Source organism: Cuculus canorus, chromosome 8, assembly GCF_017976375.1.
Source record: "Cuculus canorus isolate bCucCan1 chromosome 8, bCucCan1.pri, whole genome shotgun sequence".
Classification (NCBI taxonomy): Eukaryota; Metazoa; Chordata; class Aves; order Cuculiformes; family Cuculidae; genus Cuculus; species Cuculus canorus.
The window spans coordinates 26,893,018-26,907,814 of record NC_071408.1 but is presented as its reverse complement, the minus strand read 5'-3'; the positions used below and the strand labels follow the sequence as shown (position 1 = coordinate 26,907,814).

At 51.6% G+C, this 14,797-nt stretch overlaps 1 protein-coding gene across 1 annotated transcript in view; it reads right to left on the bottom strand.

The window, feature by feature from the left end:
* Positions 1–3,899, bottom strand: part of TESK2 (testis associated actin remodelling kinase 2) — an 80,404-nt gene extending 76,505 nt beyond the window's left edge. The window contains exon 1 of the mRNA XM_054072985.1: positions 3,726–3,899. The gene's annotated coding sequence lies outside the window, so the exon portion shown is untranslated. The remainder of the gene's footprint in view (positions 1–3,725) is intronic.
* Between the last annotated feature and the right edge of the window lie 10,898 nt (positions 3,900–14,797).

Below are 14,797 nucleotides of genomic sequence, written 5' to 3'. Positions count from 1 at the left end.
TCAAGTAGATCATGTACAATACACAGCTGCAGCTTCAAATGGATAATTGCAATACATTATGTTTGCCTAACAAAACAAAGCTCAGTAAAGACACTGAGAAGCAGATCATGCCTTCCAGGTGTCAGCAGGCTGACATTTGCTTAGCTCTTGCAAAAAATTGAAGCCTTCAGTACCAACAAGTATCAGAACACCTCAATAATTAAGGAGTTTTCCCCTCTGCCACTCTGCCAGGTTTATGACAGCTCTATTAGCACCAGGAGGATTCACATGAGACAGGAAGCAACTTTCTGTTGTTTCAATGCAGCGAATGAGACAACTAGCACAACAAAGGGGGGGTGGAGGGATGTCGAATAAAAGAGAGAAAAAGAATCCTTGAAACAGGGATGAAAATAAAATGCTTAATTTCACACCTGACTGACCTCTCTTGGGCATAATCTCACCTACATTTACACACCATCATACAAGATAGTCAATATTTGTACTTTCCAGCTAAAAGTATCATCTCCACAAATATTTAAAACTCATTCCATAATCTACTCTTAAAATACAGCTGAAACACCAGCCCATGTTACTGGTCTCATGTTACAGTGAAACACGCAGTACTGTGTTTTCTTCAGATACCGGCTGCACAAATGGAACAGTAACACCATCTAGACTAATTTATTTATGAATCTTTGAAGCAAGAACAGGGCTTCCCAAATCAGTTGTTGTTAAGGTACTGGAGACATTGGCGTCTGCTGGTGTACATATCAATCAGAAGCACCCTGGGTACCAAGGGGAAACATGTAACTCACAGTTAGGGACCCACAGACCCAGAGCATACAGTCAGCCTTCAACAGCAAAGTTATCTCAACTAACTCCACTCCTCGTTGCAAGACCGAACTATTACAGCTCTCCAGTGTGACCAATGGGACAATCATACCAAAAAAGTGGCTTAGCCACTACTAGAAATGTGTTCAACTTAAGAAAAGTGACAGGATCACATGAAAAGAAGCTTACAATCTAAGCCAGAAAGAGGACTTGGCAACAGACAACAGATGGAGCCACTGTGATACAGTTGCCAATTATCAGATGTACTTACTGATAAACGCACAACTTCTAATGAATACATTAGAGAATTAATAAGCAGGAGAAGGGCTTAGAAAAGATTTACAAACATTGCCCTGTTCTGGTCTTGCCTAGAAAAGCACTTATTTTTGTGACAGGCTGCAAGATGCTATGCTGCAAGGATGCAATAAAAAGCTTTGCCATTGTGCAAATACATAATTCTCAGTTGCAGGAAGAATACAGAAAGGAAACCTATGATGCAAGTGAACCACAAGCTTCATTCTTTTCTGCAGCAGGCACAGAAGCAACAACCTCCTTCCTTAACCTTGTGTTTCCTTCATGAATTTGTGAAATCATTTGCATAAAGAATTAGAATGGCAAAGGCAAACGTACTCAACTGTAGTATATAACTAGGTTACAGGAAGCTAATAAATACCACCACATCACCTCATTTGAGCCAACTTTCTCCTTCCACAGTCACAAAAATATTAAGCACTGAAACAAGAACTGCTTCATCCCCATCTCCTGCTCCGCTCCCACTGCCAGCTGCTCATCCTAATGAAACAGCACAAAACAAATTCCAAGGAAAAACCGCAGGAGAGCGCACACTTGCCACCAGATACAGGGAACACATCCCTCTGCCTTCAGTTCAAGCTATTCATGTTTTGCATCCAAGTTTTACATAAAGACAAACAAAAACAGACAAGGGAATTACACAGCCAGGTCTACAGCTGTACAGTATAGTCCTGCAAGAACCAGAAAGTGACATTTTTATTGGCCTATCAGAGTATGGTACGCAACAATAATTTCCAAAGATGATGACTAAATGGAAAGGTTTATAGCTAGTCCACCAGGCATATTAGTCTCTCTCATAAAAAAAAAAAATAATCCTATCTTAGGTCGTAAATTCCACTGCCTAATTAAGTTCGTAGAACTGTAACTCTGTTGATTTTGCAGACAATAAAATATGCTAGAACTCTGATCTCTACTGAAAAAAGAATAACCTCAGTTGAAGCTTAAAGGCTTCTCACACATCACCCTAAATATTAGCTGTAAGTCTTTCTTAGGTGGACAAACAGAGAGGTAATAATATAATTTAATAAAATTCAAGTCAGAACTCTTGAAAGTGTTCAACTATCAAGGTACCACCTATCAGAACACCCAAGGGGAAAAAGTCCCCTGTACTTAAAGCAAAGACCCATTCTCACTCTCAAAGGAATGCAAAATTAAGAGCGACCATCTGCATTGCGCAGTGCCTTTCATTTGAGGGCCATAAAGCAAACATATATGCACATATACATTAGGAGTCGGCCCCGTCATTAAAATATGATTCACGTATTCTTACAGGGTAGTACTTAAAATAGCAAAACACAGGCCAAGCTTTCGTACATCTTGGCAAAGCAACCATTTTCCAGGCAATTCTCATACGCTTGGGCAAAGATCCTGGTGGCGCTCAGGGAGACCCTTGCCCTCGGAGCCAGGCACGGGTTCCCGCTGCCCTCACTCGAAGCCTCTGCACGCACTGAAAGGCACCGCGCACCTCCTCGCACTGGGGGCTGCCCCTTCTCCTCCGTTAGGGGGGAGCCCTTCCTGGGTGCCCCCCCTCCTTCTCTCTCACCGCCTTCGGGGGGTGCCCCGTGCCCTCCCTCCTCCTCTTCCCCCCTCATCGCCTTCGGGGGGTGCCCCTCGCTCCACCACCCACCGCCTTCGCGGGGTGCCAACTCCTCCCGCCATTCCTGAAGTGCCCCCCACTATCCTCCTCCCTCACTGCCTTCTTGGGGCGCCCCCTGCTCCTCCTCCCTCGCCGCCTTCTTGGGGTGCCCTCCTTCCCTCTCCACCTTCTGGGGGTGCCGATCTCCCCCGCCATTCGGGGGGTGCCTCTCCTCCTCTTCCCTCACCGCCTTCGGGGGTGCCTCGTGCCCCACTCCTCACCTACCAGGGGGTGACCCCCTCCTCCCCCATGCCCCCCAAACGGGGATGCCCCCCGTCTTTACACATCGCTTGCCCTCGGGAGATGCCGACCCCCACTCCTCCACGTTGCAGTGTTGACACTCCATCACCACCTTCTGGGGGTGCTGCCCCCGCTCCCACCTTCCGAGGGTGCCTCCGCCTTCCACCTTCTGCGGATGACCCCCTCCCGCCTTCTGGGGTGCCTTCTCCTTCACCTACCACCTTCTGGGGGTGCTGCCTCCCTCTTTGCACCCTCTGGGGGTGCCCCCCCTGCGCCTTCCACCTTCTGGGGCTGACATACACACTCCCTTCCACCTTCTCAGGGTGCCTCTCCCTCCACCTTCTATGGTTGACACCCCCCCATCTTCTGGAGGTGTTCCCCCCCTTCCATCTTCGGGGGGTGCCGCCCCGAACCTTCCTGGGGAGCTGACCCCCTCTTCCACCTTCTGGGACACCTTCTGGAGGTGCCCCCCCTTCCACCTTCTAGGGGTGCCCTCTCCTCCACCTTCCACCTTCTCGGGGGGGCTGCCCCCTCTTCCACATTCTAGGGGTGCGCCCTCCTTCCACCTTCTGGGGATGACACCACCGCCCCCTTCTGAGGGTGACACCCTTCTCCTCCGCTTTTTCGGGGTGCCTCCCGCCCTTCCACCCTCTGGGGGTGACAAACACACACACCCCTCTGGGGTTGCCCTCCCCCGCCTCCAGGGTTGCCCCTCGCCCCCCGTTACCTGAGCGTCGCCACCGGCAGGGCCCGCGGGCGGCGCGGTCTCTCATGGCCGATGCCCGGCGCCCTCAGCAGCCCGGCGAGGGTCGGCGCCGCTGCTGTGGCAAGCGCGGGGGCCCCATGTGAGGCGTGAGCCTCCAGATGCGGGTGCGGGGTCCGCGATCGCCGCGGCTCCTCCCCGTCTCAGTGCGGGGGCGGGGCCCGGCCCGGGGCCGCCGCTCGAGTACCCAATCAGCTCATGGCGCCGCGGGATGGACGGCGTCTCTTGGCCAATGGGCAAAGAGAAGCCGCGCGGAGGGACTCGAGGACCGCTCACGTGAGAGCCCCTTTGTGATTGGTCTTGAGGCACGTGACGAGCGCGAAGCTTGACCAATCATAGACGAGAAAACAAACCCCCGGAGAGAGCGACAGCCAATGGCAGAGAAAGGAGGGGGCGTTGCTAGGGGCGCCTCTCTTTCATTGGGCAGCGCGTGAGGGCGGATTATAAATAAGAGAGGCAGCCAATGGGAGCGCGGAAAGGACGGTGACGGGCGGGCAGAGCAGCCAATCGCCGTGCGCTTACAGCGATGGGGCGGGGCCTCCAGCCCCCCACCCCCTGAGCAGCCGTTCCCGAGCCCTGTTTGAAGCGGGGTGGTGGGGGTCCCTGAGGTGTCCCTGTGCTGCTGCCTCTCATTACCGGCCCCGGCTGCTTTTCCCATTGGATTCATAGAGTCGTTAAGATTGGAAAAGAGCTCGAAGATCCTCCAACCCTCAGCCCAATACCACGGTGCCTAATAAACCACGTCCCGAAGCACCACGGCTACGCGGTTCTTAACACCCGCAGGGATGGAGGCTCCACGGCTTCCACGGGCAGCCTGTCATAATGCTTCACCATTTTCAGTAAAGATGTTTTTTTCCTAATATCCGACCCAAACCTCTCCTGGCGCAACTTGGGGCCGTTTCCTCTCATCCTGTCACTTGGGAGAAGAGACCAGCACCCACCTCTCTACAACCTCCTTTCAGGTTCATGAGATCTCCCCTCAGCCTCCTCTTGAAATCTAAACAATCCCTCAGCCGCTCCTTGTAAGACTTGTGCTCCAGACCCTTCACCAGCCTCGTTTCCTTCCTCTCAACACACTCCAGCATCCCCTGTCCAGGTCTCTTCCTCCCTCCAGGTCTCACAATGTCAGTATTTTACTGGAACTCCCTTTTTTTAGCAGCAGCCTGTGCCCCGCGCACAGTGTCAGTCACAGCTGCACCCAACATCCGCTCAGCCCTTTGCTCCCTGTGTGATGCTTTTCAAATATCCTAATAATTTGGCTGCCAAGCAGTAATATGTCTGTGATTTTTCACTTATAAACTGTTATTTTTCAACCACATGTAGGCAGCTTGTAACAGGTATAGAAACAGGTAACTTTCTTCCTGCTAGGACATGCTGCCAAACTTCAAGTATCCATTCCAAAGCACGGTGGGACCTAAACCATCTCATTATATGGTTGTGAGGGGGATTGATTTTGTTTTACATTGGCAAGGGGATTATTTTTTTCCCTGACCTCATCCTTGGCAAAGGCTGAGCTACTTCTACTGAAACTCTTCAAAAAAGCAAAGTTCATTTGCTGTAGACTCTCGGGAGGAATAACAGGGAGGGTGACTCTGCCCCTCTGTTCCTTTCTTGTGAGACCTCATCTGAAGCATTGTCTCCAGTTCTGGAATCCTCAATGTAAGAAGGAGATGGAGCTGTTGGAACGGGTCCAGAGGAGGCCACAAAGATGATCAGAGGGCTGAAGCACCTCCCATATGAGGACAGACTGAGAGAGTTGGGGTTGTTCAGCCTGGAGAAGAGAAGCTCCAAGGAGACCTTATAGCGACCTTCCAGTACCTGAAGGGGCTATAGAAAAGCCGGAGACAGACTGTTTACAACAGCTTGTAGTGACAGGACAAGGGGCAATGGGTATAAACTGGAGAGGGGCAGATTTAGATCAGACATAACGAAGAATTTCTTCACCGTGAGAGTGGTGAGGCACTGGCACAGGTTGCCCAGGGAAGTTGTGGCTGCCCCATCCCTGGAGATGTTCAAGGTGGAGTCGGATGGGGCCTTGAGCAACCTGATCCAGTGGGAGGTGTCCCTGCCCATGGCAGGGGGATGGAATTGGATGATCTTTAAGGTCCCTTCCAACCCAAACTGTTCTATGATTCTATAACAGTACCCAAGCAGCTAAAACCAGCAGAGTTATAACTAAAAAGGGTCTAGAACAAGAATGTATTGCTCAACCACACCAGTAATATGCTTTCTCGCTATCCTTTGTCATTATGTTTCCGTCTAATCTTTTCAGCTCAATCTAAAATGTGCTTCTGGGTGTTTCTTCTTGGGAACATGAGCACCAACTCTACAAATAATACCGAACGGAGATGTGCACTCACAGCTGGATTAAAATCTCTAATTTGCAATTTATGGATTGAATTTAGTCTCAGAATTTCACCAAAGTCTACAGAGAAACTTCCTCTGTAACTTTAACTGAAAAAATGTAGTAATTTTTACAGAGGTTACAGATTAAAAGTACTTTTGGGGATGGAGTTGTCCTGTTTTCTTGATTTTCCTTGCCAGTTTCCTTCACAGGAAATTTTCCCACACTCTCAAATGTTAAATATCAACCACATGCAAACATCGATTCTAATGACAGCTCAAACACTGGGTGCAGCAAAGCTTTTGTAACTAAGGCATTAAACAATTATTATCATATCCCTCATATTTTATTCAGTGATGAAGCAGATGGAACTGCGCCAATCTGTCAGTGTCTTCTGCACTCTGACACGCAAGCAGAACTGAGCTCTAGAATAGGGCTTTTCAGCAAGGCTCATTTTTTAATATTAGATTTCAATTATTTACGTTTCGCCAGGATTTATCCCAGCTAGTAAAAAAGAGTTTACAAAGCCAACTCTGAAACATTGCTTTCCTCATCCCCGTTCTCTAGGCCAGAGTGCAGTGATCCCTCTGGCTTTGCACCCTCTTAAATCCTCCTGCTTTCCAGTATCATCTCACTTTTCCCCCAGTAGTCCTCGTCCCTGCAGGTTCCTTAGCTTCGAGGTGACATCTGCTGGTAGGTTTTTATTATTGCTCTCTTTGGGAGCCAATCCCAGCACTAAAGCAGATGAATTCTGTTTCCCCAGTTCCCCGTCATGAATGTCACCTCTTTTCTGCTTCCCAAACGAGAAACACATTGTCTCTGCTTTTAGCCTGCAAATGCCTTACTGGTAATCATAGAATCATAGAATGGTTTGGATTGGAAGGGACCTTAAAGATCATCCAGTTCCAACTCCCCTTCCATGGGCAGGGACACCTTCAATAACTATAAGTAATATCCAGGAATAAGTATTTATCCCATGGGCTGGTGCAAGGTAACACCATTAAAATATGCCAGTGTGATCCAGTGAAGTTAAATCTCCACTGGAAATCTTCCTACTGCACTTCATATAACATTGCACGAAGTCCTGCAAGACGGACTTCATTAATGATGATGGATGTCATTAATGATCCCTGTTTTGACAGTAAAAGAAGGCAGTCTTATGACCCCTCCTACAGCTTTATCTCAAACACAAGGGCTATGTTTTGAAAGCAGTAAAACACGTTTTTGCTGGTGGCTGTGTGTGTATGTACATCCACAGCAGAATCTTTGTCTGAGAAAGCTTCCCATCCCTCCCTGCAGCTGGCAGAAGTACCCTGGTAAATCTGTGGCCTTAAAAACTGCAGAAAACCAGTGGCTTTTGTAGTCTTCCTGTTTCCCAAAGAGAGGAAAATTGACATTGCATTAAAAGACTCATTAAAGAGACTCATCAAAGGGAAAGTCTTGCAGATGTCGCAGCGTACTTCATTCTAGCCATCTCTCTCCTCCATCCCAAAAGGGTCACTCAGCCATGAATACCACAGGAGGCTCTGCTCCCTCCAGGATTTTTCCTCTCCCCCAGGATGCTGCGCCATGCAAAGATCAGCTGCTCCAAAAAACAGTTCTGTGGCTTGCGGTTTGCTCCTCTCTGCTGTCACACTGACTGTCCTCCCCAGACAGATCACTTCAGCTTTTAAACGTAAGCAGTTTGCCAAAAGAGCGGCCAAGGGTTAACTCAAAGGGTGGAAATAAAAATAGATATGAGAGAAGTTGGGTGAGAGAAGTTGGGTGAGAGCAGGCAGGAGGGGGAATTCCCTTCCTCTGGGCTTTGGAAATGCCCTGAAGGGGAGAAGTTTGGGAGGTTTCTCCTTCCCAAGGAGAAAGATTCTGCAATGTAGCCATGCAAATTTGCCTCCACTGAAGCAAAGCAGGTGTTTTCCCCACCAGAGATGTTTTGGGGGCTCCAAAACTTAACACGGGTCAGGCAACCCGGACCTCTCCCCTCTCAGGGGACCAAAACAGTGGTTTGACTTCAAAGCACTGTGATGAGATTGGGAGATTGGACATTTTAGTGATCTAAGCCATGAAAGACTTTATGTAATGAAACTCGTCAAGGACAAACATCTCCTTTAGGAAGGACTGGTCAAATTCTGCTCTGATTTACATCAGTGGAGATCTAGAGTCATGTCACAGGAACCGGAGGAGAGGGTCCCAGTGGGACTGCCTGGAATTTGCCCTTGCCTAATATCAGTGTTGTCCCTTTTCAAGCCCCTGTCCCAGGTGGACATTTAGCAGGACAGCCATGAAGAATGATGCCTTTAGGCTTTTAGTCACCCACAAAACTCCCCAGATTTCAAAAAGCATCTTAATGGGCTCCTCTGGAGGTGCATCCTGCCACCCGCACCTCCCTCAGACAGCCTTGCAGGTGGCCTTTGCAGACCAAGGAGACATTTGCTCATGGGTGAGAAGAAATTTCCCACCACTCTGAGCAGCAAAAGGCACAGCTGGGGCTCCGTGAGCACCTCGTCATATCATGACAAGGGTACCACAGGGGCTGCCTGCACATTGTCTTCTGCACAAGGATTTACATGCCTGCTGATGAAGAACAGGGTTAACAATTCTGTCTCACCAGTGGTGTGGACAAGGCAGCCATCATGCCCTTGTGCATAAAGTCACACTGCCTTATCAGCCCAAACTTGGTACCACGCATCTCTGCATGAGACTTGGCAAGCGTGGAGTCATCAAAGCATCTTCCACGTTCCTCTTCCAGAAGGCCGGGCAGAGCCCAGGCAGGAGGCTGGCAGCAGCATCAGACACCCTGCCCTGGGAGCCAGAGAGGGCTTGTGCTGAGGCAGGTGGATGTTCCTGTTTAGGTAGCTGCCCTGCTGTGACCAGCACAGCAGAATTGTGCTTCTCTGCCTGCTCATCATGGCCATCTGCCGTCTTAGCTTCAGCCGTCCGCATTGCAATGGTGTCATGGCATGGCTATAGCCAAGCTCCTGGTGGTACCATCAGCGTGGAGGGACAGAGCTCTCTGGCTTGCTCCTGTCTGCTCTGTGATGTTCCCAGCCATGAGATCGTGCAAGCACTGGGATGGTGAGACAGAACTCACCCTGTGTTACAGTGACCGGGTGGCTTCAGCCCTTTTGGAAAGCCCATCAGACCATGCTCCAGCCCCTAGGAGCTCAGGGACAAAGCCCAGTGCTCAGGGCAGGTCTGGGCCATGGCTCCTCTCAGCAGCCCCTGAGTGTTTGGGTTTTTTGGTACCAAAATGCCAATTTTGTACAAGACATCTGACTGAAGTGTGTTCACAGTAACACCCACCGGAACACAGAAATATGGACTTGCATTAGCTTGGACCATAGTGAACACCCAAAGAGACCACACAGTCCTATTAAGCAGCGAGGCCAGCAACCCTCATGGCCATCAGCCCTACCTCTCCTGCCTCATGCCAGGGCCCGAAAGGGTTCCTGCATCATCTGGTGCATCATCCTCATTCTCTGGCTAAGACAGCTCTTCTCTGGGGTGAAAGTACAGCTTTTACCTCCTCAGGTCACACTCCTCACACTTGCTACCCCCACCTCAGTAATTACAATAGCACAGAGACCCATCCCTTTCATGGCACTGAAGTCAGTGTTGTCTGGCACAGCAGAGCTCTTCGGCTTGCCCCCCCCCAGCCACCTCAGGTTTGGACATCCTCAGCTCTACTCCTGCTTCCTCCAGCCCTTTCTGCAGAGCTTCGAGACCTACAACCATCCAGCTGCTACTGAACCCCTGCTCGGCTGTCTGAGAGATCCCAACCCTCAGACCAGCACACCCCCTGATACATTCAGATCTCCCAGTCCCTTAATTTTCCCTGGCTCCCTGAGCCAGCGAAGTCCTAGTGTTTATTATTCTTGTCCCAGAACAGTTATCTGTCTCTCCTACTTTGCTGTCTCATCTGGGTTTTTTCTTCGGTTTTGTTTTTCCTTTCTTCCTCTGCTGGGTTACAAGGCTGTGAGAGCCCTTGGAAAGGAAGATGAGTCAGGGCAGATACACAGGGGGATGAAGACAACCTCCCAGCCTTGAAGTCAGACTCACTGCCTGCGTCACTGTTATTAAAAATAGATGAATGGTGGTGCTTTCTGTATTGGAGGAGCGACAGAGATGTAATATCCCAAGCTGCTGAGCAAACGCTCCCTCTGCCTGCCTGCAAGTCACCCAGCAGCATCTTCTGCTCTTTGATAAATTCTTTTTTTCTTGGCTCTGACTTATGGGATTTAATTTGCCTTTCATTAAAAACTGGTTTAATGTTTCAACCTTGGTGAGGATGGGAAAATGACTCACTTTGGATTCGCTCTTCTGCTCCAGTCAGTTTTCTACCAGCTCCTTTGAGAACCGAAAATCCCTTCCAGTGCTGAGTCCTCTGCCCTTGAGAGCAGCCCCTCTCTCTTTCCCACGGTGAATGCTTCTGGACGGTGAGAAAACAGCCACATGGGGGTGATATTTTGGCCTGTCCACCCCAAGACCAACTCTGATCATGCCCAGCCTTCCTGAAAGTGCAAGTTTGCGAGGTGGCATGGGGTAGGCTGGGATCCACCGAGCTGCCTCCAAGGGCAGGTAGAGACGTGCGCCAGTGGTGCTCCCAGTACCCCATAGCAAAGGGCAGAGGACAGGGAGGCTGGAGCAGAAGAAGTGGGATTCTTTATGTGAACCCAGAGCCCAGGCGAAACCCCCGCATCCCAGGAGTGCTGCCTACAGAACACATCCCTCTGCCCAGGGCTCCCACTGCTGCTACCGCTCACCTCTGGGCTCTGTGAAAGGGGTAATCACCCTTCAGATTGCGTGGGGACCGTGCTGGAGTGATGGTGGCAGCAGAACCAAAGTTGCACTGTGGCTCTGTTCACTCAGGGGACGCTGAACCCATGTCACAGCCCAGGTGGGGAGGCACAGACCAAGCACTGAGCTTCCGTATCTCTCCCAGGGCCAACATTGCCCTCACTCCTACCTATGAGGACAGGCTGAGAGAGTTGGGGTTGTTCAGTCTGGAGAAGAAAAGGCTCTGAGGAAACCTTAGAGCAGCTTCCAGTACCTGAAGGGGCTACTGGAAAGCTGGGCAGGGAATTTTTATAAAAGGCATGTAGTGATAAGATGAGGGGGAATGGCTATAAACTGGAGGGGGGCAGATTTAGGCTAGACATAAGGAGGAAATTCTTCACAATGAGGGTGGTGAGGCAATGGCACAGGTTGCCCAGGGAAGTCCTGGATGTCACACCCCTGGAGGTGTTCAAGACCAGGTTGGATGGGGTCTTGGGCAGCCTGATCCAGTGGGAGGTGTTCCTTCCCATCACAGGGGGGTTGGAGTTAGATGATCTTTAAGGTCCCTTCCAACTCAAACCCTTCTATGATTCTATGCCCTTACTTCCCCTCAGGCCTTTAGCTGCCACTGTTTATCACTCACTCGTTCTCTATTATCTGCTCCTTCCTATTAAATTAACATAATCAACATTACCATCTCTGGCCTGCTCGGTGCTTTGACTGCCAGCCAGAAGCAAAAGGACAGGAGCTAAATAAAGCCACTGCAAGAGTGAGCGCGACACTGGCAGAAGCTGATGTGACTTTTGAGCACAAAACTTTCTTTCAGAAGTTTTGCTACGTCCTCTTCTCTCGTTGCTGCCCAGACCTGTCTGCTCTACATCCTGCATGGGTTTGCAAGGGTTTTCAGTCCCCCTCGAAAAGCCAGAGCCCCTGTACAGCCCACAAAGGCACAGGGGGCTGTGCCTGCTATCTAAGCGGAATATTTTTGCTCGCTCCATGAGAAAGTAGCAATGCTCCAGCAGGATGTTATGGTGGCCCTTCTTTTTTCTCCCTTCTCCAGGGTCAGAGAGCAGCAGCGTTGCTGTAAAGACACCATCACACCAATGCAGTCACACTTCTTGCTCTCAACTCCCCCTTTGGTGCAATGGGGAGCCAAAGGTGCCTCATTAGTGTGTCAATCATAATTATAATGAGTGCAGAGATCAGGCAGAGTAATAGCAGAGATCTGCAGGGGGGCTCATCTGCCCAGGTTCATGGTGCTGCTCACAAAGCCCTTGGGGGGTGACAGCCCAATGCTCTCCTGCTCCCCCAGCTGCTGAAGACTCCAGGTGCCATGTCTTTATGCTTAATTAAAGCAGAGGGACCGGTAACCTTGACAACTGAGAGCCTCTATCTATAAACCAGCTGAGATGGATATCGTCTTGGCATCTCCACGAAGAGTGATGTGATTCAGAAGCTTGCAGGTGTCGGACACATTTGTGAAGCATGGTCATAGCCAGCAGTGCCTACATCCCCCAGAGCTCATGTCCTCCCCAGGGATGGGCGCTGACGAGGGTGGAAGTGCCCTGCTCCCTCCCTGGTGAGATTTGGCAGGCTCCGAGGTGCTGGATTGAGTGATGTATGCTGTGGCACAAAGAGCCCAAGCCCATGTGGCACAAAGGAGGCTTTGTTCTGCTGGGCAGCCTCAGAGCAACCAGGCAGAGCAGAAGACTCTTAAAACTTAGCAAAAAGTCCTAAATACGCTTAAAATCATTCCACTTAGAACTGGGAAATTTGTACAATCCAGTTACTTTTGCCTTAACGGGATGCCAGAAAATGGTACGACTAGTTTTGGTGGCAATAAGTAGCAAGCAGCTACTTCAGTTCTGCATGAAATCAACCCTGTTCTCTTCTACCATTCTCTGAACTGAAGGCAGGAGCTACCAAGGAGCCTCATACGGAAGAAGGCAAGACCTCTCAGACATAAAAGACATCCATTTCTTTCTGTCCCATGGTACTGCAGACGTGGGTATCAGGATGGAGAAGGGGATCCACAGCTTCATCTCTGTCAAAGCAGTTGGAGAGAGGATCAACAAGGACCACGTCATGACATGGAGCCCTTGGATGCCTCTGAAGCCCCGTGTTCTTTGCACCTTGCAGGCAAAAGGCATTTTACCAGGTCAGAGGAGCCCCAAACCTTCCTATTCTTTTTGTGACAGCTGTTGGGGCAGGACAGGATGGGTGTGAGGCTGGGTTTGGGGAGGAAGCACAGTAACAAGGGATTTGCAAGGGGATTTTTTGTCGTTCCAGAGAGCAGCCTGGGCACAGAGTGCCTGTCTGGGCACCTGGCCACCCCCGACTTTGTAATGGGGTTCCTTCTTCAGAAATGCTGAGAAGAAGAGTGTGGTCAGACTTCCTGAAGGATGTGTGCTGGCTCAGCCCTCACAATGCCTGGATGAGGCTGACCAGGCCCCAGGAGGCTGAGAGGGACCTGGGGCCAGAGGGTGGCCCACAGGCTGCAGGATGCCCTGGAGAAACAACCATGGCACCTTGAGCATCTATCTCAGCCTTGGCCAGAGCAGCATCCAGGGACACTTGGAGTGGCCTCACTCTGAGCTGTGCCCATGGGCCCTGGTGCCCCAAAACCGTGTTGGGGCCCTAGAGTGATGCCTTGGCCATTGTCTCCATTGCTCTATGGGGCAGAAGTGGGGGTGCCAGGCTCAACTGGAGGTGCCAGGGGCTACATGGGACCAGACTGGGGGACGGCCTACACCAGAGTGACTTGGGCCAGCATGAGGTGACGGGATGGTGCAGAATTGGACTGGGGATGCCTGGGACTGGGAAGGACCAGCACAGGTGTGACCTGCCTGAACTAGGGGTGACTGGTCAAAGGGTCTCAGGACCAGTGTGGGACTGGAACAAGAGTGCCTGTCCAGACTGGAGGTGACTGGTCTGAGGATGCTGGGGCCAGTGTGAGACTGAACCATGAGTGCCTGCCCAAACCAGGGATGCCGGGGAACAACAGGTGATGCTGGGGCCGGCCTGGGATCGGACCACGAGTGCCCTGCCCCAACTCTGGTGACTGGTTCAAGGATGCTGGGGCTGGTGTGGGTCTGGACCATGAGTGCCTGCCCGAACCAGGGGTGCCAGGGTCCAACACGTGATGCTGAGGGCGATGCCGAACCGGACTGCAGGAGCCAGAGACCCGACCGGGACCGCTGTGCACAGCACAGGGGTTGCCAAGTACCGAAGCGGAGGTACCGGGTACCGGACAGGGGTTGCCCGATACCGCATGGGGGGTACTGGGTACAGGACGGGGATGCCCGGTACTGGACCAGGGGTGCCAGGTACTGGATGGGGGGTGCCTGATACTGGACAGGGGGTGCCTGGTACCAGATAGGGGTTGCCTGGTACTGGACTGGGGGTGCCGAGTACTGAACCGGGGGTGCTCGGTACCGGACAGGGGGTGCCCAGTATTGGACGAGGGGTGCCTGGTACTGGACAGGGGGTGCCCAGTACTGGGCGAGGGGTGCTCGGTACCAGACTGGGGATGCCCAGTATCGGACGAAGGGTGCAGTTACCAGACAGGGGGTACTGGGTACTGGACTGAGGGTGCTGGGTATCGAAGCGGGCGTGCCTGCTACCAGACAGGGGATGCCCAGTACCGGAAGAGGGGTGCCCAGTACCGGATTGAGGATGCCCAGTATTGGACGAGGGGTGCAGGTACCGGACAAAGGATGCCGGGTACTGGACTGGGGGTGTCAGGTACATAACCGGGAGTGCCCGGTACCAGACTGGAGATGCCCAGTATCGGACGAGGGGTGCCTGGTACCAAACGGGGGGTGCAGGTACCGGACAAAGGATGCCCGGTACCGGGCACTGGTGCCGGCCTGGCCCTGCGGGGGTGCGGGGGGTGCCGGGAGCGCGGGGGGTGAAGCAG